This window comes from Zootoca vivipara, chromosome 10 (genome assembly GCF_965207765.1).
Source record: "Zootoca vivipara chromosome 10, rZooViv2.hap1.1, whole genome shotgun sequence".
NCBI lineage: Eukaryota > Metazoa > Chordata > Lepidosauria > Squamata > Lacertidae > Zootoca > Zootoca vivipara.
This window is the reverse complement of record NC_142593.1, coordinates 21,411,959-21,433,819: the sequence shown is the minus strand read 5'-3', so window position 1 is coordinate 21,433,819 and position 21,861 is coordinate 21,411,959. Positions and strand designations below refer to the sequence as shown.

Sequence of the window (21,861 nt, the reverse complement as noted above, 5' to 3'; positions counted from 1 at the left end):
CATTTCCCTGCTAGCAAATACTTTCACACTCTTTTACTCCTTTCTAATCTTCAGACAGTGGGATGGGCAGGTGATAAGTGCATCAATCCTAGGCAGAAAATTAACCTCCTGTTTGAATACTCTCATAAAGAGGCATTCTTCTGTATACCGTGTTTCTCCAAAAACAAGACACCGTCTTATATTTATTTTTCCTCAAAAAACAAACACGGTGGCTTATTTTCAGGGGATGTCTTATTATTATTTTATTAAGTATGGTACAGTTTAACCTACAAGGTTAAACTGCCTATCACTATGGCTTATTTTTGGGGTATGGCTTATTTTCGGGGTATGGCTTATTTTCGGAGAAACACGTTACAGTGGAACCTCGGTTTATGAACACCTCGGTTTATGAATTTTCGGTTTATGAACACCGTGGACCCATCTGGAACTGATTAATTCATTTTCCATTACTTTCAATGGGAAAGTTCGCTTCAGTTTATGAACGCTTCAGTTTATGAACAGACTTCCGGAACCAATTGTGTTCATAAACCGAGGTACCACTGTATATACCACCATTCAGAACAGACTCTTTCCTATCAGAACGTCTTGATTTGGAGTGCCTTGGAGAATGAGGCTGACTCCAGACCAAACTGAAATCAGAAGAAAACCTATCTTGCTGTTTAATTATCGTTATGAGTTGGGGCACGTAGGCTGTATGCCCAAACCCTTTCTAATTCCAGCAAGTGTTAAAATCTAAGGAAGGATTCAAACTGTTGGAGTAGCCAGACAAGCTTCTTGCTCATAACCCTTCTAAATAATGGGTCAGGGAGGTAACAAAGGAAGTGGCTCTGTGCCAGACAGAGACAGGAAATGGGTGGCCTCTCCTCCCTCAACTCACTGGTAGCTAGTTAGAAAAGACAAAGGCTAGAGTTGAGTTGTGTATGCATAAAGGTAGAAGCGAGAGGAAGAAGAAGCAGGCTGGAGCTTGTGGGGGAGAGACATGCCTGATTCTGCTTGCATCCAAGGCTGTTGAAGCAGGACCCTCTTGGGCAGGCATCCCCAAACTTCGGCCCTCCAGATGTTTTGGACTACAGTTCCCATCTTCCCCAACCACTGGTCCTGTTAGCTAGGGATCATGGGAGTTGTAGGCCAAAACATCTGGAGGGCCGCAATTTGGGGGTGCCTGCTCTTGGGTGTTAATGTTGTGATCCCTTTCATTGTAGGCTCAGGTTGTATATATGCATAAATAAGCCATACATCATAAAGACACCACAATCTCTGCTGTACCGCATTCCAGAGGAAACACAAACACGCCTGGAAGCCCTGGAATCTCATACTGCTCAGAGGTTGGGATGGCATGCAACATTATTATATTCCTTTTTTCAAGTGTGCTATTTAGATATGGGGTGTCACAGGAAGTCACACAGTCCACTAATAATGCTGAATATAGGATTTGCACACAAGTCTTAATGTGCTCTTGTGCAGCTACTGCTCATTTGATTAGAGGCAAGGAATGAGAAATTTCTACAGGTGGATTGTTACCTTAATGTGTGAAAGTATCTTGTGTATGATATAGATATGAAGTCGAGAATGGGATACTCCTTCTCATCAGGGTGGACTTTGGGCCCAAACAAATGGGACAACGTTTGTTGTATATTTGCCAGCAGCTACTCCAAAACACAGAGTAAGGAGATTACATTGTGGCTTGGTGTGTAAATCTATGGCGTGTCCAACAGGGAACCTTTCATTTCAGTGTTTCACCATTAAGAGATATACAGTGGTACCTCGGGTTAAGAACTTAATTCATTCCGGAGGTCCGTTCTTAACCTGAAACTGTTCTTAACCTGAGGTACCACTTTAGCTAATGGGGCCTCCCGCTGCCGCTGCACCACCGCCGCACAATTTCTGTTTTCATCCTGAAGCAAAGTTCTTAACCCGAGGTACTATTTCTGTGTTAGCGGAGTCTCTAACCTGAAGCATCTGTAATCTGAAGCGTCTGTAACCCAAGGTACCACTGTACCTTACAAAGGCACAGGACAACCTGGTGTTTTCTAGCTTTTGTTGATGGTCCTACTTTCTTCCTTGGTTCCATTCCCACTGTTCATCTGTGTTAGTCCCATAAACCTTGGATAACTTGTAAGGTGGACTAGGTCATTACATTATGAATTTATTGTAGTTCTGTTTCATGGGCATATGCAAAGAGGGAAGAGGGGCATTATCACCTCACCATGAGACATATTGCCAGGATTCCAGCTTTCATTGAAAAAAGAAATAAAAGAAGCCCTTGTAGAACCTCAGATATGAGGCAGAATGTGCAGGGTTTTGCAGCCCTGCAAAGTAATCCATTGTTCTTATATCCATTTTGCTGGGGGGAGAGGGAAGCGAGAGCACTGTGGACCAACACAGAAGTGTTGCCCAGTGTTGTTTACGCTGGAGGTTTTTGGTTTTTTTTAGGGAAATGCAGTGAAGGAGGTGGGGCTTGCCGTGAAGCTGATGGTAGAAGTAGCACAATTAATTAAGCAATTGAGGGACTCAGTGTAAATATATCCTCTGGGTTCCCGATCTATCTGTAGATCAGCGAAGGGGAATCTGTGGCTCTCCAAATACTGTTGAACTTCAACTCCTATTAGCCTTACCAAGCGTGGCCAATGGCCATGGAAGATGGGAGTTGTAGTACAGCAACATCTGGAAGGCATCAGATCCCCTATCCATACAATAGAGGAAAAAGCAGGTGAACCTGCATTGGAGAGGTAGACCTGGAATACTAGTTTTTCAGGGTCTGGTAGGTCTACCCACAAATCACTGTTGCTCAGTCTACAAATCTACCAGAAGTGGTAGGGCTGTTCTCTGATGCTAGAGGTGTGTGTGTGTGTGTGTGTGTGTGTGTGTGTGTGTGTGTGTGTGCAGTATTTACTTTGTCCCCCACTTGGAAAAATGGCTGTGGCCATTCTTACCATTTCTAATTAACCGGGGGTGGTGGTACAGTCAGCTTGCCCAATAACTCCATCTTTCTATTGTACGATTCCTTGTAAACAACTTGGATCTAGCCCCAAAAGTAGGACAAGTAAAAATTATAGGCAGAGCAACAAAGGTTTATATTTTTGAAATGCCGATGCCCTTCTATACAACAGGAAAAGATAAGGGCTGCTGCACAGCCGCATCTGCCAGAATTTATATGGCAGTGGAGATGTCCATTTTGAAGGGTAATGCTTGCTTTTTTAAGGCAAAGGCAAGACCTATTGCAGCTGCTCTGCAATCAGAGAAAGAGTTGCAGACATAATGGAAATCAATTGGAACAATGTTAACAGCGCCTCTAAGCCAGTTCCAAGTTAAGAGTGGTTTGTCATGATGTCCCACAGAATTTAGATGCCATTAAAGCAAATGTTCTCTATAAAATATTTCCCCATTTCCCCTTCTGTTACAAAGTTTGGAAACTTCTGAATACATTCCCTTGCATAATGTGTATATAAGGATGAATATTTTTCTTAATGCCATCTGCTGCAGGGAGTTCCTTTCCTGACAATATTATCAGACAGAACATTTGCCATTTTGTTTCATTAGTGCCCTACTTTAGAAAGACTTAATAACCTGAGGCAAGATGTAAATCAGAAATAAGCCTCAGTAAACCCAGTGAGACTTAATCTGAAACAGGTAGAGAGGCAGCCTTGCAGCCCAATCCTGTGCATGCTTACTCATAAGGAAGTTCCAGGTGTTTGCTTAATAATAAAACCCACTGTGTTTAGTGGTGCTTACTCCCAGGAAAGTGTAATACAGGGGTCGGCAAAGTTTTTGTGGCTTGGGCTGGTTCACGGTCCCGCAGACGCTGCGGTGGACCAGAGTGCGCATGCACACATGCATGCACAAACTCTATTTCCGGCATGGAGGAGGATTTCCGTACACTCATGTTCAGCCCATGACATGTCTTCAGCGCCTGCATGGGCTGGGTGTTGGGAGCACCTTCTCTGACCTTCCAATCACAGCAACACAGCATTCCCGAGGAATAGGTCGTGGTGCTGTGGACTCAAATGCAGCAGAGTAACGGAAGCAAAGCTGTGGAGGTTTTGTTGCATACCTCCTTTATTTCTACTGATTAAACAAATAAAAGAACATAACAAACATGTATGAGAGACACAGCTCTCATCCTGTCATCCTGTCTCTAGGCAGATCAAAGAAAAAGCCCACAGTACTGGAGACAGGAGTCTGGAAGAGCAGCTTCCGCCTCCTCCTTTCTCACAGACAGAAAGTGGAGCTTCCTGCAGCCAATGGGAAGCTGGCCAGCGTCGCAGAAGGCGGTCCCTGCTCTGCTCCGCGGCATGTGGGAGCCGAACGAGTGGGCGGCAGGGGTCCCCGAGCAGGCGGCGGGGGTCCATGGGCCGGTTAAATGACTCCCACAGGCCACTTAGGCCACTCGCAGGGGCCTTAGGTTGCCGACCCCTGGTGTAATAGGACTTGCTCCAATCCCATGCACACTTAACATGGAATAAGTTCTATTGAACATAGTGGGATTCCCCCCCAGACAAATATACTGCTATGAGTTGGGAGGGAGGAAGTGGGCTATATGTGAGGTGCTTCTAACTCCTGGATCCAGCAAGTGTTAAAATACAAGCCAGGCAAGCTTCCTGTGTTGAGGTGATTGCCTGGGTGATGAGCCATTATGGGAAACAAAGGAAGTAGATTTGTGTGAGATGGCAAATTTGCGGTTAGTTGCGGTTAGTTAGAAGGAGGATGACAGAGTTTAGTGCTGAGGTGCTGTGGCGTGACCTAAATGCAAAGCAGCAATCTGGATAGTCAGTGCAACATTTGAGAGCAATGTTTGATTTTTGTGGCTAAGGGAGAAACAAGACCATTTTGGGGTGTTCATGTTGTGAACCTCTCCATCATAGACTCCACCACAGTCTCAGGTTGTATACATGTGTAAATAAACCATATTTCTGAAAGACACCACAGTCTCTACTGCGTCTCAGTGCCTGGAACCTCTGGAATCTCACATCGCTTGGAGAGTGGGGTGGCCTGCAACCATAGAAAGGGTTATGCCCCATGACATCAGTGCTATGCCTGTTTCCTAGGGAGTAAGCTACATTGAACAAGTGATACTTATTTCTGAGTTGGCATGCTTCAGATCAGGTTGTGACATTTCACCGTTGAAACCCTAGCTTTCTTGCCACAATCCAATTCTTACAATCCTACAGAAGTCAGCACAGGGGGGGGGGGGGGAGAGACTATCCACACGATAGAAAGAATGCTCGCCTTTCAAACTGCATGGCAAGTGAGCAAATTATTCTTGTGCCAAGTTCTATGGAAGGGAGGGTGGACAGAACTCCCCGTCGGTTAATGCAAAGAGTTGGTGTGGTTGTGAAGATTGGCAGAATAACGAGTGCTATTGCGGGTTTGAAACAAACAAATGCTTCACTCCATGTCACCTGGTGACAGATGGGCCTTGTGTCTACCCAGAAAGGCTTTGGCCTCACCGTTCCCCATCTCATCTCAATTTGCTTTTCATGCTCCCCCAATTTTAGGAAGCAGCTGTTAGGTGGTTGAAGTTGAAAGGCCCTTTGGGGTAGGCCAGGCGAGCCAATGTTCCCATCCGTGGCCATCTGAAGCTTTATTTTAAGCAAAAGGCAGCTTCCCATATTTCCCTGATCATTTGGGTTTGGACTAATGTTCACGGATTACTGTGCTGCGGTGGCCTGTAGCCACTGCGCTCTCCCCTCAATGGGCTTCTGAACCTCAGTGCCGGATGCCTGTCTGCTGCTTTGCTCAGTTTACTGGAGGCTTTTGCTGGTTTCTCAGAGAACTTGGCTTTGCCCTTGCTCTGCAGCACCAGCTCACAGCAGATTGTGGGAAAGAGTCCGATCGGGCAAGTGCTGTGGTGCCATTATGCTGCATATGCCTGATGCTTGGCACGCTCTGGGTGTTTCCGTTCCTTTGCCCAAACATACAGTTGTGTTTTGTTGCTGCCTCCTGACACATCCATTACAGAGAGAAGTGTGGGCTGGCTTGAAGCTGAGGCAGGCCAGGGGATTTATTCAAGGTTCAGTTTCAGAGAGTTGTCAGGCATGTCACCGGAGGAAAGCATGCTGCTGCTTGCCAAATGGTGGCTAATTCCAGCTTCCCTTGGAAGCTCTCTCTGGGGCTGGTTTCGCTTTGCACAGAAGCTACTGAGCCCACTTATCAGGATGATTTAGAGGAGAGCGGGGAAAGAAGCAACCAGGTGAGCAGATGCCAAGCCTGTCGTGAGGATGTGTATGTGCCCATCTCATTACTCACGGAGGCTAAGGGCTGAGAGGCTGCTTGAGAGCACCCAGCATTTTTTACAACTGAACTGAGAACAGAACCAGGACCTTCTAGTCCATAGCTCATGCCTTTAACTAAATGTGTTGCACTACAGAATCATTTTTCCTCCAGAGCCAATAACACAGTGGTGGAGAACATTTTTGGACCAGCACGTTAGAGCTGTATCTTCCCCCATCCTGTGGGCCAGGGAATGCGCAAACATACTAGTGAATCATACTAGTGAAGTCTCAGTTCAGCTGCCCTTGAACGAAGGGTTCAATTATGCTCTTTTCGGGGATTTGCTTTGCCAGCACGTTCCCCAGAAGGAATGGCCTGGGTGAAGGGTTGAAATCCTGCCCATCAACTGACATCCCTTAGTGACTCCAGCTGATTGACAGGTGGGTGTGGCCTGTGGGGAATGGCCTATAGCCTAGAGCAGGCATGTCAAACCTGCGGCCCTCCAGATGTTTTGGACTACAATTCCCATCTTCACCAACCACTGGTCCTGCTAGCTAGGGATCATGGGAGTTGTAGGCCAAAACATCTGGAGGGCCGCAGGTTTGACATGCCTGGCCTAGAGAGATCCCCCCCAGAGTCTCCAAGGTTTCATCAAATTGTTCATGCAGAAGTTTAGGCTGGAGAGATGACATGGCAGCCATTTCAGACAGAATTACAGGAAGGCCAAAAAATAGCTTGTGGCTGGGAATCCTCCAGCTCTGAGATTTGGCTCTGGTCCTAGCAGCAAATCCACTGTGTCCAGGGCATCTCCAGCTCAGGGGGCAAAAACAGAAATAGAAAGATGCTATGGGAGGTTTGTGGAGTGGTCATCATGTTGTTCCCTTCTTCTCACATTGATCTGAATCAGGACCCTAGTCCCAGATCACAGACTGGTGGTGGTTCCTCACATAACTGGCGTGCAGGGCCATTGCCAGGTGTGAAGTTAGGAGAACACAAGTCAGAACTGGTCTCTGCATTAGTCTAGCTCAGGCATCCCCAAACTTCGGCCCTCCAGATGTTTTGGACTACAATTCCCATCTTCCCTGACCACTGGTCCTGTTAGCTAGGGATCATGGGAGTTGTAGGCCAAAACATCTGGAGGGCCACGGTTTGGGGATGCCTGGTCTAGCTTATGCTGGGAGCTGAAAAGACAAAGACGGACCTGTCTTGCTCTTGAATACAAGGCTGTAGCTTTGAGGATGCCCCCCCCCAAAAAAAACTAATGAAGAGGCAGATTCTGTTGGAGTGTTAATTCTGTGAGCCTTTCCATCGTGTCTTAAGAGAGAGAGAGAGAGAGAGAGAGAGAGAGAGAGAGAGAGAGAGAGAGAGAGAGAGAGAGTGTATATATATATATGTGTGTGTGTGTGTGTGTGTATCCTAATGGCTGGGGGAACCAAGCCAGACGGGTGGGATATAATAATAGTAATAGTAATAATTAATGACACCACAGTCTCCCTTGACCTTTATTCCACGGAGCCCGAACCCTGGATAAGTGCTGGAATCCCTAGAGGCTCTTGCTGCTTGGAAATTGTGGTGTGCACAACAATATAGATCATCTACAGAACACCTGAGAAAGCAATTAACATGAGTGCAAGCTGGGTCAAGCTCAAATTCGCTAAGGAAGGTCTTTGGACCTGACGACTTCAGCTAATTAGTACAGAAATTAGTGCTGCCTTTTCATGCAACCCCTGTGTTTTGAACATTTGTGTTGTCTTGCTTATTACAGCTTCAACTTTTATAATGCTCATTTTTAAATTACTTGGGCATGTTGAAGATAATACCAGTTTTTACGTTGAAATGCAACTGTAAATCCACCTTCCAGCTGGACATACTCATGGGTAAAAAGTGTTCTTAACTTCAATTATAGTCAACAACTTTTCATGAGCAGCGAAGATACCAGGCCACAGTCTGCTCCGTCACACCTATCTTGTAACATTCCTATTCTGCAGTTGTTTCGATGTGACACAACCTTTTGGTTCACTCCATAATACAGTACTGTATAGTATTGGAAGTGTCTCAGAAATACTGAGCTATGAAGATCCAGTTCTGCCCTGTATATTATAGTAGACGGTAACCTTCCTGGGTGATGCTGAACCAGCCCTGCTATCACGTCTCTATTCTTCCTCTCCATTTTTGGATGCTTTCCGTACAGTTGCATCAAACTAGTTTTAACAAATTAAAGCATATCAACAGCATTTGTTCTAGCAAGCTTGACAAGGGTACCTGTTTAAGTGAATGCACCATCTGTTTCTCCTGCCTTGCCGTCTTAATGTTGTCATTTCTCTGTTCTCTTATACGTTACCTACATGCATGGCTGCACATCGTACATTAACAGGCAGCAATGTGAGCAGATGCCGTAATGTCGATGGCACGTATCAAAACACAGCAGATCCTAGCCCGTTGTTCTGAGATTCTGATGTTCTTCAAACTATCATTATAGAATTATTCTGATAGATGAAGTCATGTTTTGACCCAACTCTTATGTCACCTGGCACGAGGGTGGCTAAAAGTTAGGAGATTCTTTGCCAAAGATCATAATATGAAGTGAAGATGAAAACAGCTCTGCTGGCATCGTAACAACAATAGCTGTTCCAAAATCAATTGTGACAATGAATGTTTTCAATAGTACAATTGCAAAATTATAAAGCGGTACTGTTGGAGCTCATGGGCAGATAAAAAGGAGGGAGATGCAAAAAAGGATTGTATTACAGTAACTGGATACATAATCTTACAGTTCTGTGGTTGCTAAATGCCTGGCTTCACTGGGATTTAATTAGAGCTTATATGTTAAAACAGGATGTCAGACCTTTTTGTTATAAGATATGTGTTAGACTCATGTAAAGGTAAAGGTAAAGGGACCTCTGACCATTAGGTCCAGTCGCGAACGACTCTGGGGTTGCAGAGCTCATCTCGCTTTACTAGCCGAGAGAGCTGACATTTGTCCGCAGTCAGTTTTTCCAGGTCATGTGGCCAGCATGACTAAGCCGCTTCTGGTGAAACCAGAGCAGCGCACGGAAACGCCGTTTACCTTTCCGCCGGAGCGGTACCTATTTATCTACTTGCACTTTGACGTGCTTTCGAACTGCTAGGTTGGCAGGAGCTGGAACCGTACAATGGGAGCTCACCCTGTTGCAGGGATTCAAACTGCCGACCTTCTGATTGGCAAGCCCTAGGCTCAGTGGTTTACACCACTGCGCCACCCACGTCCCATGTATATTAGGCCAAACACTGTGTGTATTTAAGCCGTGTGCTAGACCTTTCTAATCCTTTAATTAAGCCAAGTGTAAAAGCTAATTAACTCAGGCAATTTCCTTTTGAGGTGCCATCTTCAGGAGCTTGTAATAGTTGTGCTTATTTACAAACATACATACTGAGCATAGGTGGAGACACAACTCCACGTTCCTAGCCAGGTTTGGTCATAGTGATTTTGACTTTTGGCGACTTTTCATCCAGCAGGTATGGAAAGATGGTGAATGGGTTGATGGATTTAGCAGCCGTGGTGCCAAGGTCTTGCAGGTGGGCACTGCTGTGAGAAATCTGGTAAGAAGCCTTTCTTATCAAGCAGATGAACACACACTCTTCAGGCCGTACCCCACTTCTTCCTTCTCTTTCATATCATTCTGTAATTCTGTGCGCATCTCGTTGCTGCTTCAGGCAGCCCTGCTGCCTGTTATTATTTCTGCTATAATTATGCAGTCTGCTCTGTCTTTACCTGACATTGCCTTGCCCGCCTGCCCCCATGCAATTCTGAACCAGACACTGGTGGAGGTGCAATAATATCTAGATCCACCAGACAAGGGTCTGGTGTGTGAAAAATTGGATGCACCTAGCCTACGGATGGCCTTCATCTCCAAATCCCCAAGGTTTTTAAACTGGTCTCATCAACATTTAAAAGAGAGGAGTGGCATTGAGCCCTCTGGCATGCTAAAGGAAAGATACTGAGGAGTTTATTGGCCACGACTGATGGCATGATTTGGCAAGCATTCTTGTACCTTGCAAGAAAATTTCAGAGGGTGGTGATGGGTGGTAAGGTAAAGGTGAGGGTAAAGGACCCCTGGACGATTAAGTCCAGTCAAAGGCGACCATGTGGTTGTGGCGCTCATCTCACTTTCAGGCCAAGGGAGCCAGCGTTTGTCCACAGACAGCTTTCCGGGTGATGTGGCCAGCATGACTAAACCGCTTCTGGTGCAATGGACACAGTGATGGAAACCAGAGCACATGGAAACGCCGTTTACCTTCCTGCCACAGTGGTTTCTTCTTGGTTCTGGATCTCTCTTGCCTTTTTGCTAGGAGGGGAGGAAACTGTTGCAACAGAAAAATCAGGATTTGCTTTGCTTTCACTTCATCCTGCCCTCCATCCATTCATCTCTGACCAATCATGGACTTGAGGGACTCAGTCCCTTGGGGAGTTGGGCAGCAAAAGCCAAGCACCCCAATTTTTTTCTATATCAGAGAACAGAATGCCAGATGAGATGGGCCTTTGGTCTCATCCAGTAGTTCTCTTCTTAGGTTCTTAACAGCATCAAAGGCCGTTCAAAGATCCAATAAAACGCACAGACTCAGATCTCCCCTGTTGATTTTCTGGAGTAGCTTGTTTTCCATGGCTGCACACAGAGGCTCAGAAATATATTCAGGTGTGCCTAAAGCTGAGCAGCAGCTAACCACTGTCTATTCTAAGGGATCATTAGAATCGAATTAGAAAAATTGAATTAGAAAATGGGATGAGAAATGGCTGGTGAATCAACAAGAAGTTAGTTTATTGATCAAGCGCTTGACAACAGTACATTTTGGGTATAAATGATTGCCACTAGAAGGAATAGAGTAAATGGGGTAATGCCAAATGCAATTGTAAAGCAGTTATTAAATGGCTGAGTTTTTAAAATTAAATTATGCTAATATGAGGAACATGGAACAATACCCTTTTAGAAAAATATTTCTTATAATCTTCACTTCATTGCAATCAATGGATGTTTTGCTTGAATGAACACCAACTCATTCTATTTAGTTTTCCAAACATTGGCTAGTTGCCACTGCACCATTTTTTTGTGAGCTTGCCAGCCTTTTGTACTATATTTAAACTCCATAGTGGTAACAGTGCATGGAGAAAAATATGTTTGGCATAATGCCACTAATTTTGGAAAATGCTAAACTCAGAATACGCTTGCATGGAATATAATATATTCATACTCGTTCACGCAATCACACAACCCCATTTGCTGAGTAAGGAATTGCCGAAACCACCAGATTTATGAATTAAAATCTTTAACATTAATGCCTTCAGAATATTTTTTTTTTTAAAAAAACTTATAAGATTTATGCAATGTCCTTCCTCACAAGAGATATCAGGGCAGATCGCATTCAAACAAAATACGAATAAAGGAATACAATATAATCAATCAATCAATCAATCAATCAAAGGCATTTCAAATTGATTTTCTTCCTATGAAAATAGGAAAACTCCTATCTTTTAATTTTTATTTCTTTTGTTAAATCACTTAGATATTTTATCACAATCAAATAGCATATAAATGCTGTGGCAGAAAATAAATAAATGTTTGGTTGGTTGTTGTTTTTTTTAATTAATATCTCAACCTTGTTTACCACCAAATGCCCAGAGAAGAGATGGGCTCTCAGCTGGTGTTGGTCTACCATGCCCAGCAAAAGTTATTGTTCGATATCAGCCTTTTAGGGCCCTTAAGCTGTTAAGCCTATTGTGTAGTGCAGGCATAGGCAAACTCTGGCTCTCCAGATGTTTGGGACTACAATTCCCATCATCCCTGACCACTGGTCCTATTAGCTAGGGATGATGGGAATTGTAGTCTCAAACCTCTGGAGGGCCGGAGTTTACCTAGGCCTGGTGTAGTGCATACAGTATGTATTTGCAGGGGTCTGGATCTCCTCGCAGAAGGACATGTGGGAAAGGTGTCCCTCTCAGAAAAAGAGCAGGACCTCTGAGGTGTACATGCAAAACTTTTATTATTTTCTCTCATTTTCCTGTTGGAGTGGTGGCAGTGATGGTGGAAGGAATGTCCTTCTGCCAAAATGGCTTCTGCCTTCTAGAGAAGTCTGCAGTCTGTTCAGGCTGCAAATCTGTAGTTTCCCTAGTAAATGAGACACTTGCCTATTTTGACAAGGCTATTAAGGCAGTTTCCAATAGTACTGCCTGTTCAAACTTCCTGTCTTACAATAATATAATTGGGGGGACTAAACCACCAAGCCTCTTGGGCTTGGCGATCAGAAGGTTGGTGGTTCGAATCCCCACGACGGGGTGAGCTCCTGTTGCTCTGTCCCAGCTCCTGCCAACCTAGCAGTTCAAAAGCATGCCAGTGCAAGTAGATAAATAGGTACCGCTGCAGCAGGAAGGTAAACGGCGTTGTTTCTGTGCACTCTGGTTTCTGTCACAGTGTTCTGTTGCACCAGAAGCGGTTTAGTCATGCTGGCCACATGACCCGGGAAGCTGTCTGTGGACAAACACCGGCTCCCTCGGCCTGAAAGCGAGATGAGCGCCGCAACCCCATAGTTGCCTTTGACTGGACCATCCTGGGGTCCTTTACCTTTTTACCTAATATAATACATGGTAGACTTCTAGAACCTGGTGCCTTCCAGATGTTCTTGAACTCCCCCCAACCCCAGCCAGTATGGCCAATGTCAGAGATATTGCTGGTTGTACTTTGGCAGCATCTGAATGGCAGCAGATTAGGAGCAAACTGATCCAGGGTGTCTTTGAGCTGAAAAGCCAATTTAAAATAACAACATTCATATAGAACTTTGTACCATCTCCCCTCCTCGGCTCAGTCTTAGTATAAACGTGACCTAATTCCGCCACGGAACAGAATAAGGTAAATTATTGTTTCGAAGTTATGGTTATTTATTGAGTTTTCTGATAATGAACATTTGTCAGCTGTCAGGCTGGAACATTTGCAAGCTTTCTTTCGGAATTAAGGTCAGGAGGTACTTTTTCCTTAATGAGAGTTGTCACCACTCTTTAATATAGATGGCACAAATGAAGTAACGATCTTGAGGGAGGATGATAGTTTGACAGAAATGTGTGCAGGATATCCTTGTCATAAATGGATACTATTTTGCATTGATTTTCAGCCATTCAAAAGATTTTTACTTTATTTTTTGCTTTGTTTTATGTCAAGAGCTTTGCATATTCTTCAGATATATATCTCCTGAATGTCAACACTGCATTTATTTGGGGAGGACACTAAACATGGAGATGCCGCAACAATATCTCGTTCCCTGTCCAAGACTGGTGGGCAGGTACTCAGAAGATCTGGGATCTCCCAGTCTTTTTATTTTGACATTAAATGCAGCTGTGGAGAGCTCTGAATTTTAACAGCAGGGCTCTTACAGTCACAGAAGCCTCCACTGGATCAAAGAGCCTTCAATGAACAGCAGGACACCACTGAAGTCAATTCATAATCCAGTATTTTAAAGCAAACAACACTAAAATCTTCAAACTGCAAATAATTTAACACACAGTTTGAAAGAGTGATATTCTTAAAGACAGGAATAGTGAAACTAACCACCAATGTGTACCATGAATAATGATTTCAGTTGCCAGATTGTTTCAACCTTTTTTTTAATGGCTAGGGTGGCCATTTGTCCTATTTACAGATGACAGTCCCATAGCTGCCAGGGAATCCCGTTTTCCCCGGGAAACCCCTGTTTTTACTTACCTTTTCCCGATGGTCCCCCATATCACTTCGTCTCCCGTTTTTCTCCGTTATTTTCTCCTGCCGGCGGCCATTTTTTCCTTTCCGATTTGCCCTTCTATGGGCACCAAAAATGGTGGCCGCCGGCTTCAAAAGTCGCATCTACGCATGTCCGGAAGTGCATAGATGCGACTTCCAGTGTCGGCGGTGGCCATTTTTGGTGCCCATAGATGGGCGGAGCGACACCGAAAGTTGCGTCGACGCACTTCCTGACATGCGTGCAAGCGACTTTCGAAGCCGGCGGCGGCCATTTTTGGTGCCCATAGAAGGGCAAAGTGACACCGGAAGTTACGTCAACGCAACTTCCGGTGTCACACGGCTGCCGGTCCCGGATTCTGCAGTCCGGGACTTGGAAGGTAAGGACCGTCCACTGCTTGAAAGGATGTCACTGGACAGTCCTTTGTTTGGAGGAATCCTCTATTCCAGTGGTGGCAAAACTTGGCCCTCATGTTTTGGGACTACAATTCCCATCACCCCTGGCCACTGGTCTTGTTAGCTAAGGATGATGGGAGTTGTAGTGCAAAAAACAGCTGGAGGGCCATGTTTGGCCACCACTGCTTTGTTCAAAAGGTTGCCTGGTGCAAGTGTGGTTTAAAGGTAAAAGAGCTGTAAGAAGAGAGAGCAGGGGCCTGAAATGGAGCGTCAGTAGTTAGCACCTGGGCAGTAGACTGAGCAGGTGCACAGCTCACTTGGTCGCAGTTTTCCCCAGTATTGTGAGTTGCGTTGTATTTCTGTTTATATTATAGTATTGAGTTCTAAACATGCATCCATATATGTACATCAGCATATGCACATTTCAGACATTTATTATGTCCTTTCTTTGGTGATGCGTAAGCGACCACTTTATTAGTGGCATAACTACTCTGGACTATGAAAGAACTGCTCAGGCTTGCATAAAATAGATTAAAAAAACTCGTGTGCTTAAAGGAGATGTGAAAAAATAATAATAGCAAAAACCTTCCAGTTACTCTGAATGCAAATCTTATTCTATATATAAAGAAATACTAAGGGCTGAGCTGCACATAGCAACTTACCTAGTGGTATGTGTGTGCTTTGAATGTATGGCATCTATGGAACCTCAGACTATCCACAGTCTCCAGCAGGTCTGTCAGGGGTGTGGAGACTTTCAACTTCATAGAAACAATTCACACGACACAGTGCCGTGGTTAACACCGTAATTCAAATTACATCTTTGATGACTGCTTTATGAAGGCTACTTGGGAACGTGATTTGGTTTAGGATTGTGGAACTCCCTCCTGCTGGAGTTACAATTGCCCCCTTCAGTATTGGCAGGCTGTTTAAGGTTGTTGTTGTTATACTTAGGGAAACTGAGGCACAAGGACTGAACATATTTTGAGTCTTTGAGATGCTCACAGTTTATTTCAACATTAGGTTTTTTATGACACTCTGTGGATTTATTGCATGATTTTATATTATATTGCTATGTACCATCCTGCAACCTTCAGATAAAGGGTGGTCTTAATTATAACAATAACAATAATAGTTTATTGATGGGAGAGTCATGGGTTGGGTATTTAAAAGCTGCCTCCCCTTTCCTCCATAAATCAAGCACTGGTTAACAAACTGGCAACTAAGGGCAAGAATTGACTAATTTTGCATTTTCCTGATTACTCCCATTCAGACTGCCTTAATTTTAGCCTCAATACTGCTCGTAATGGACTTCCTGCCATTAAAGGCATCCTAAAATGGCATTGGATTTTTTTGTGCTACAGCATCACAGTGTTGACTTGTGCTCCTGGTCTCTTATCACTCAAACATTTCCCCCTTGACAACATTCCTTTTGATTTGCGCTGAGCATGGTACTACAAATTACATCTAACTAGTGCTGAATGGTCCTGGTTGCAAGGACTATTTAATTCCAGGTACTGGAAACTACCATTTTAAAAAAAAGAACGGATGTTTTAAATAAGGGTGCTAATCAAGTAAAGCTGTTCAATTAATTAACTGCCTTGCTTTTAACTGATTAACAGACACATGGTAGAAGAGGCAAAGGGAGCTGGAAAAACAAAGTCAGCTTGACTTTGAAATTCTAGAAAAAAATTTTTTTTACTCCGGGGTGGGGGAGAGGGAGTGCTGTGGTCTAAGGGCTGCATCCTTGGCTGACCCCTGGGGTGCAGGGGGGGGGAAGAAGGGTAAAAAACTGGGTAGGGGGAAGGATCTGAAACCAATTGGGCAATGGAAGCAGGAAGTTGGATGAAAACCTGAGAAATCTGCCCCTTCCCCAACCAGGGTGATGGACAGGAGAGAAGGTGGTGTTAAGATGAGAGAGGAAAACAGGCAGACAGTCCACAGCTGGCTTTGGCTGGCTCACTGCCAACATGTGACCACAGACAGATAACCTCCAAGGGAATTTGGTCCTCAACAGGAAAAAGAGAGAGAAAAGAATAAAGGTTCTGCATGCACACCTCAGAGGTCCAGCTCTTTTTCTGAGAGGGACATCCATTCCACATGCCCTCTTCCTCAATCTGTTGGGAGGAGATGCTTCAGAAGCAAACACTCGGAGCGGCCAATGATTGGACAAAGAGTCTGTCCCCCTGAAGTTTAAGGGATATAATTTTGTTTTCCTTTCCCCAAGCCATCAAGTAAAGTTTAAAGATCCTGGAAGAAGGAAGGTGGCTGGAGGGCCACCAACTTTGGGGTAGCAGTTGTGGGATAATTTATCATGCCCTTGTGCTGCCTGTCAGATCTGCTGGCCAGCCACTGTCCACTGTTACCTCCCCCTCCAGAAAGGAAGGTGGATACGGCTAACACATGAATTGACTGCCTGGTTCTACATATTTTACATCCTAATACCGAATCCTGTCAACACTTCTCTCCATCTGTGATCCAGCCCATAAGAAGAGGGTGCAGATCTCCGGTGCAGTTCTTCTAAAGAATCGCTTCATGTTTGCATTGGAGAAGAAGAGGCTCAAGAGCTCTTTGCTTATGTCTCCATTTTGGAGAAAATGGTGGAGGGACATAGGGGTGCATGTAGAATGGAGGGGCTGGAACTCCTTGAGATCAGGGGTTATGTTGGGGCCCAAACGGGAAGACCTGGGGTATGGCTTTGTGCATTGAAAGGATTACTTGCAACATATGTTGCACTTTCAATTTTCAAGTTTTGCTCCACCCAGTCATGCAGGTCTTCAGAATGGTAACGGCACATCCTGAATTTTGAATATATTACCATAGTAGAAAATTTCTACACCTGTGCACTGAAGCTTATCTTCACTTTTACAGAGATCATCTCTACATTAACAGGTCACAGTTGACTACTGTTCTTCAATTTTCAAGACAAAATGTTCGAGCACTGGGGTATTTATTTTTTTATTTTAAAAAAACCTCAGCAGGTTTTCCAATTTCAGAACCATCAAGCAGCTACCAACTTTCAGGCATTATTAATCAGGCTTGTCACTGTAAGACACTATGAACTCCATCTATTTTCTTTTAATAAAGCACTTGGTGCTAAACATGGAACCTTAAGCAAATGGAAAGAACAAAATCAAGTTAAAGCATAATTTTCAGCTATGGATTCAAATAATATTTCAGAGGTCCCATGAGCTGTACTGTATTCAAGAGTCAGAGCGAAAAGCCTTCCCAAACGGACACTTGAGCCAGCGTGGTGTAGTGGTTAAGAGCGGTGGACTCATATTCTGGTGAACTGGGTTCGCTTCCCCACTCCTCCACATGCAGCTGCTGGGTGACCTTGGGCTAGTCACACTTCTTTGAAGTCTCTCAGCCCCACTCACCTCACAGAGTGTTTGTTGTGGGGGAGGAAGGCAAAGGAGATTGTTAGCCGCTTTGAGACTCCTTAAGGGGAGTGATAAAGTGGGATATCAAGTCCAAACTTTTCTTCTTTTTCTTCTTCTTCTTCTTCGCATCCGTGCAGCCTATTTCCTCTTAAATCACTGTATCATTTTGCAGTACAAAGTTCTACAGCCGAAGTGCAGAATCGGAAGTCCAAATGCAATTATCTTCTGCCCCTCAGGATTGTTCCTAAGTCTTGCCCTCCCCAGGGACGCTCACTGTTCCTGCCCTCTCCCGAAATGCTTCTGCTTGGGCTGACACGTGTCCTTGAATTGGAGGTGTGAACCCAGAAGCTGCTCACCCAGTGCACTGGCTAGCTTCCTGGCAGCTGTGTCACTTTTGCTCACTGGAAGAGGGGAAGGGATGGAGAGGCAGCCCTGGGAGCCCTGCCCCCAATCCCCACCAGGGAGTCGGAGGAAAGTATGTAGGAGTGGGTGGGTATGTTTTATGAGGCAATCAAGTTTTCTCCCTGAAGAATTCTGCAAGTGGGGGCCTCCTAAAATTGAAAGTGAAATCTTCCCCTTAGTGCAAAAAGGGGAAAGCTTTCAAATAACTATTGTGATATGTGTAAATCGATGGCTGGCTGTCGGCATACATCTGTCTCAAGAGACAATGGAGTGCGCCTCCGCAGGTGCAGCCCAACTGCTTGTGTTAACAGCACTCCCTGGAGTGCAAGCCTGGGGAGCGTGTCTGGAGGTCTTGAACTGCCCAGACAAGACTCTCTTGGCTTTGCTGATGTGGTCCAAAGGGAAGCAGAGCAATGCAGTTGGCACCAGCTGGGCTGCAGGAGCTGTAGGTGCTAACTGACCATGTTAGGGACTCCACTCTCGATTGCTGTAGGGTTTACTCCTTAGGTTTACTCCTTACTGCTGCAGGGGGGGGGTTGGCATTTTGAGGAGGGGGGTCAGCTCCTCCCTGCTCTTCTCTCCTCCCCCCCCCAACACCTTGGCCAAGGGTTGCATACTGAGCTCCTGCAGGAACACGATGGCCTCAGAAAAATCTTCACTCTGATGGAGTCATGTCGCCAGTTTGAAGTAAAATGGGCAAATTGATGGAGACTGATACAAAATGTTTATTTACCTATTGATGTTGTAATGGAAAATATATGGTGATTATGTTATGGAACTGCCAGATAGAAATGTGATGGGTGAAGGGAGGTGGAGAATGAGGAGAGTAATTTGGTTACTACGAGGTATGAAAAAGCACATACACACCCCAAAAAGGGGCACTTTTTTAATATATCAAAGAGAAGGATTTTAAGCAAGCCCATTGATTTTGCTCCTCCTCTCCTGAAATGGTACCCCTAACAAAGAAAATGGTAGGCGACAGGAACATAGGAGGCTGCGTTATTCTGAGTCTGGCTGTTGGCCCATCTAGCTCAGTTTGGCCTTCACTGACTGTCCGTGTCTCTCCATGTTTTCAGAGAGGGGACTTTTCCAGCACTACCTGAGGATGCCCGTAGAAGATGACCTTCTGCATGCCAAGTGGGTGGTCTGCAGCCTGTTTTCCTCTTTTTTAAAGGTATGTGTAAAATTTCCAGACACCTGCAATGCTACGAGACTGGCTCTGTGGCATTTTTTGAGCTATTATGTTGTTGTTTTTTTCCAGAGTCCTAACCTGAGAGCCTATTTAAGTTTTTTATGAGCCACGTGTGGATGAGGAGGAGTGCTCAGTAGGAGCACACAGCACAGGATTTGATTGGGATCCCAATTTCGGAAAACAGACTTTTTATCCAAGGCACTTTGTAGGATGTTCGATTCAGCTTGGGTCTGCTTCATCCCCTCCCCCTTTGCTATAGGGAAATTTCAGAACGGGTGCTGTAACTTTACCCCCTTTTAAAAGAAGCACTGCTTTTACGCCAGCACAGCTGCTGCCTGGCATACATAAAACGTAGTGTGGCAATGCTGGTTCAGGGTAAGAGAGTGTTTTAAGTATTATGTCCTGTACATGGGGGGGTGCCAATATGAGATTGTTCCATTTTCTTGAAGGTTCATGTACAAGAGGTCATATGAAGCATGGCATTCACACTCTGCTGTTCCTGTGTTGGGAGAGTGCTTTGAATGTTTAAATGTAGCAACTATCATGACCACCGGATGTGCCGAAGAGGAAAAAACAAACATGAGGCCTCAGCAGCAGGATTCATAATCCAGAATAATTTGAGAATCGAAGCTCACCAGCCTACCTTTTAATTAGGATACACGAGTTTGAAAACCATGCCAACAAAGACTACAAATTTGGGTTAAGAAGTCATTGCCTTTCGACAGTTTTTCCTTTGTGCCAGCTGCTGAGAGAAGGGGGGGGGAGCGCCAAGAGATGAGGCCAGTAACAGATGGTGGGGAAATAACCATCTCCAGCTCTGTTCTTAATTCCCCCCCCCCCCAGTTCATACAAACAACTGGTGGAAAGTTTCTAACAGTGTGATCTACTCAGAAGCCCCATTGAGCCCAGTGAAGCTTACTCCCCAGGTTATAGGATTGAAGGCAACATACGGAAACTTGGCAGAGCAATTTGAAAACTGCTCTGTGGGTGGGTGGGGGATAAGGTTCTCTTGTAACACTGTGGTCAGCTAGCGAGAGAAACAGATTGCCTGCTTAAAGTTCTGTCTGCATGAAATCCAATTCCAATGTGCAGAAAAGTCTATTCATTGGAAGCCCCCTACAGGCATTCAAAGGACAATATTAGGCCCTCGGTTTATGTGGAGAAGATTACGTATTTTCACTTTTACTTACTGTTGAGTGCAATGCTGCTTTTAAAGTTCTATTCAGTTGTTCTAACTGAATATTTGCAGTAAGGTGGATAAGATCATAGATATATTAAAAAGCTTAAAAGATCTGAGATTGTATTCTGCAAAAGCATTCAGCAAAAAAAAAGCTGCTACAAGACTTTTGACAGTTAATTTACAACTTGTACTTTGTGGCATTGCAGTTGATCCTAATAAAGGTATTGCCCTACTGTGGCTTTTGGACCTACTGTGGCTTTTGGACCTACTGTGGCTTTTGGACCAGCATGGTTCTTTTTATAAGCCAGCCGTGTATCTAGTGACACAGAACCCACCATCAAATTGTCCCCGTACGTAAGATCTAAAGAGGCTCTTGCAAACTTGTCCCATTAACAAGGCACATCATTGTTCACTTAGCTTTTTTACTCATTTCTTCACATGCCCCAAACTAAATGGATATTTAAAAAGCACTTTATGGATTAACTGGATCATTTCTGACCACGTTTTGCCTCCGAGACATAACACTTGGGAGATTTCACTGAAATAGATACATGACATCATCGTAATGGGATATGTCATTCATACAGATTGTTTGACAAGAACCCCTGGATCTTGGATTCCTGCCCACAGGACTGATCTTGAAGAGGGGGCTGACAAGATGCAATGAAAACAGTTGCACTGAAACAGGCCTCAAGTCTTAACTCAAACCTCCTTGCCTTCCGAAATGTAAAGAGGTATGCAATGGTTATATTTGAAATAAGCGTTGTAAGTTCACTATATGAGCCTAGATTGGGCAAAAACTTGCTCTAATTTAGCTTGTAGCTGGGAATCAGGCCTAGAACCTATAATCTCGGGAACAGAATCCAGGAAATGCCATCTTTATCTCACCAGGATAAAAGAAAAAGTATCTTAGCTTGTGCCCCTATTTTATGCCCTCTATTGTTAGCTTTGTAGTTAACAAGTTATGACTTATTTATTGAATTTATATACCGCCCTATACCCAGAGGTCTCAGGGCGGTTCATATACTTAAGGTAGACATTTACTAGCTGTCTTGCTTTCCAACGAGGCTTGCTTTCAAATATGTGTGCCCAGGATTCCAGTGATATTCTGCTGTATTATTATTAATAATAATTATTATTAATGGATTTATATACCACCCTTCATCACAAGATCTCAGGTTGGTTCACAGAATAAAGTACAGGATAAAAACAAGTAAATAATTAAAACAAAACAGCAAAATAATAACCCCAACTCCCCACAGACACATTTAAAAGGCTGTAGAGTATTAATTAGCCAAAGACCTGGCTGAAGAGGAACGTTTTTGCCTGGTGCCTAAAAATGTATGATGAAGTGCCAGTCAAACC

At 44.4% G+C, this 21,861-nt stretch overlaps 1 long non-coding RNA gene across 1 annotated transcript in view; it reads left to right on the top strand.

Moving 5' to 3' along the window:
- The window catches only part of LOC148684396 (uncharacterized), a 49,917-nt gene extending 28,687 nt beyond the window's left edge, over positions 1–21,230 (top strand). Inside the window, exons 2-3 of the long non-coding RNA XR_015946132.1 lie at positions 19,201–19,298; positions 21,084–21,230. This is a non-coding gene — a long non-coding RNA (uncharacterized LOC148684396). The remainder of the gene's footprint in view (positions 1–19,200; positions 19,299–21,083) is intronic.
- The last annotated feature ends 631 nt before the right edge of the window (positions 21,231–21,861 follow it).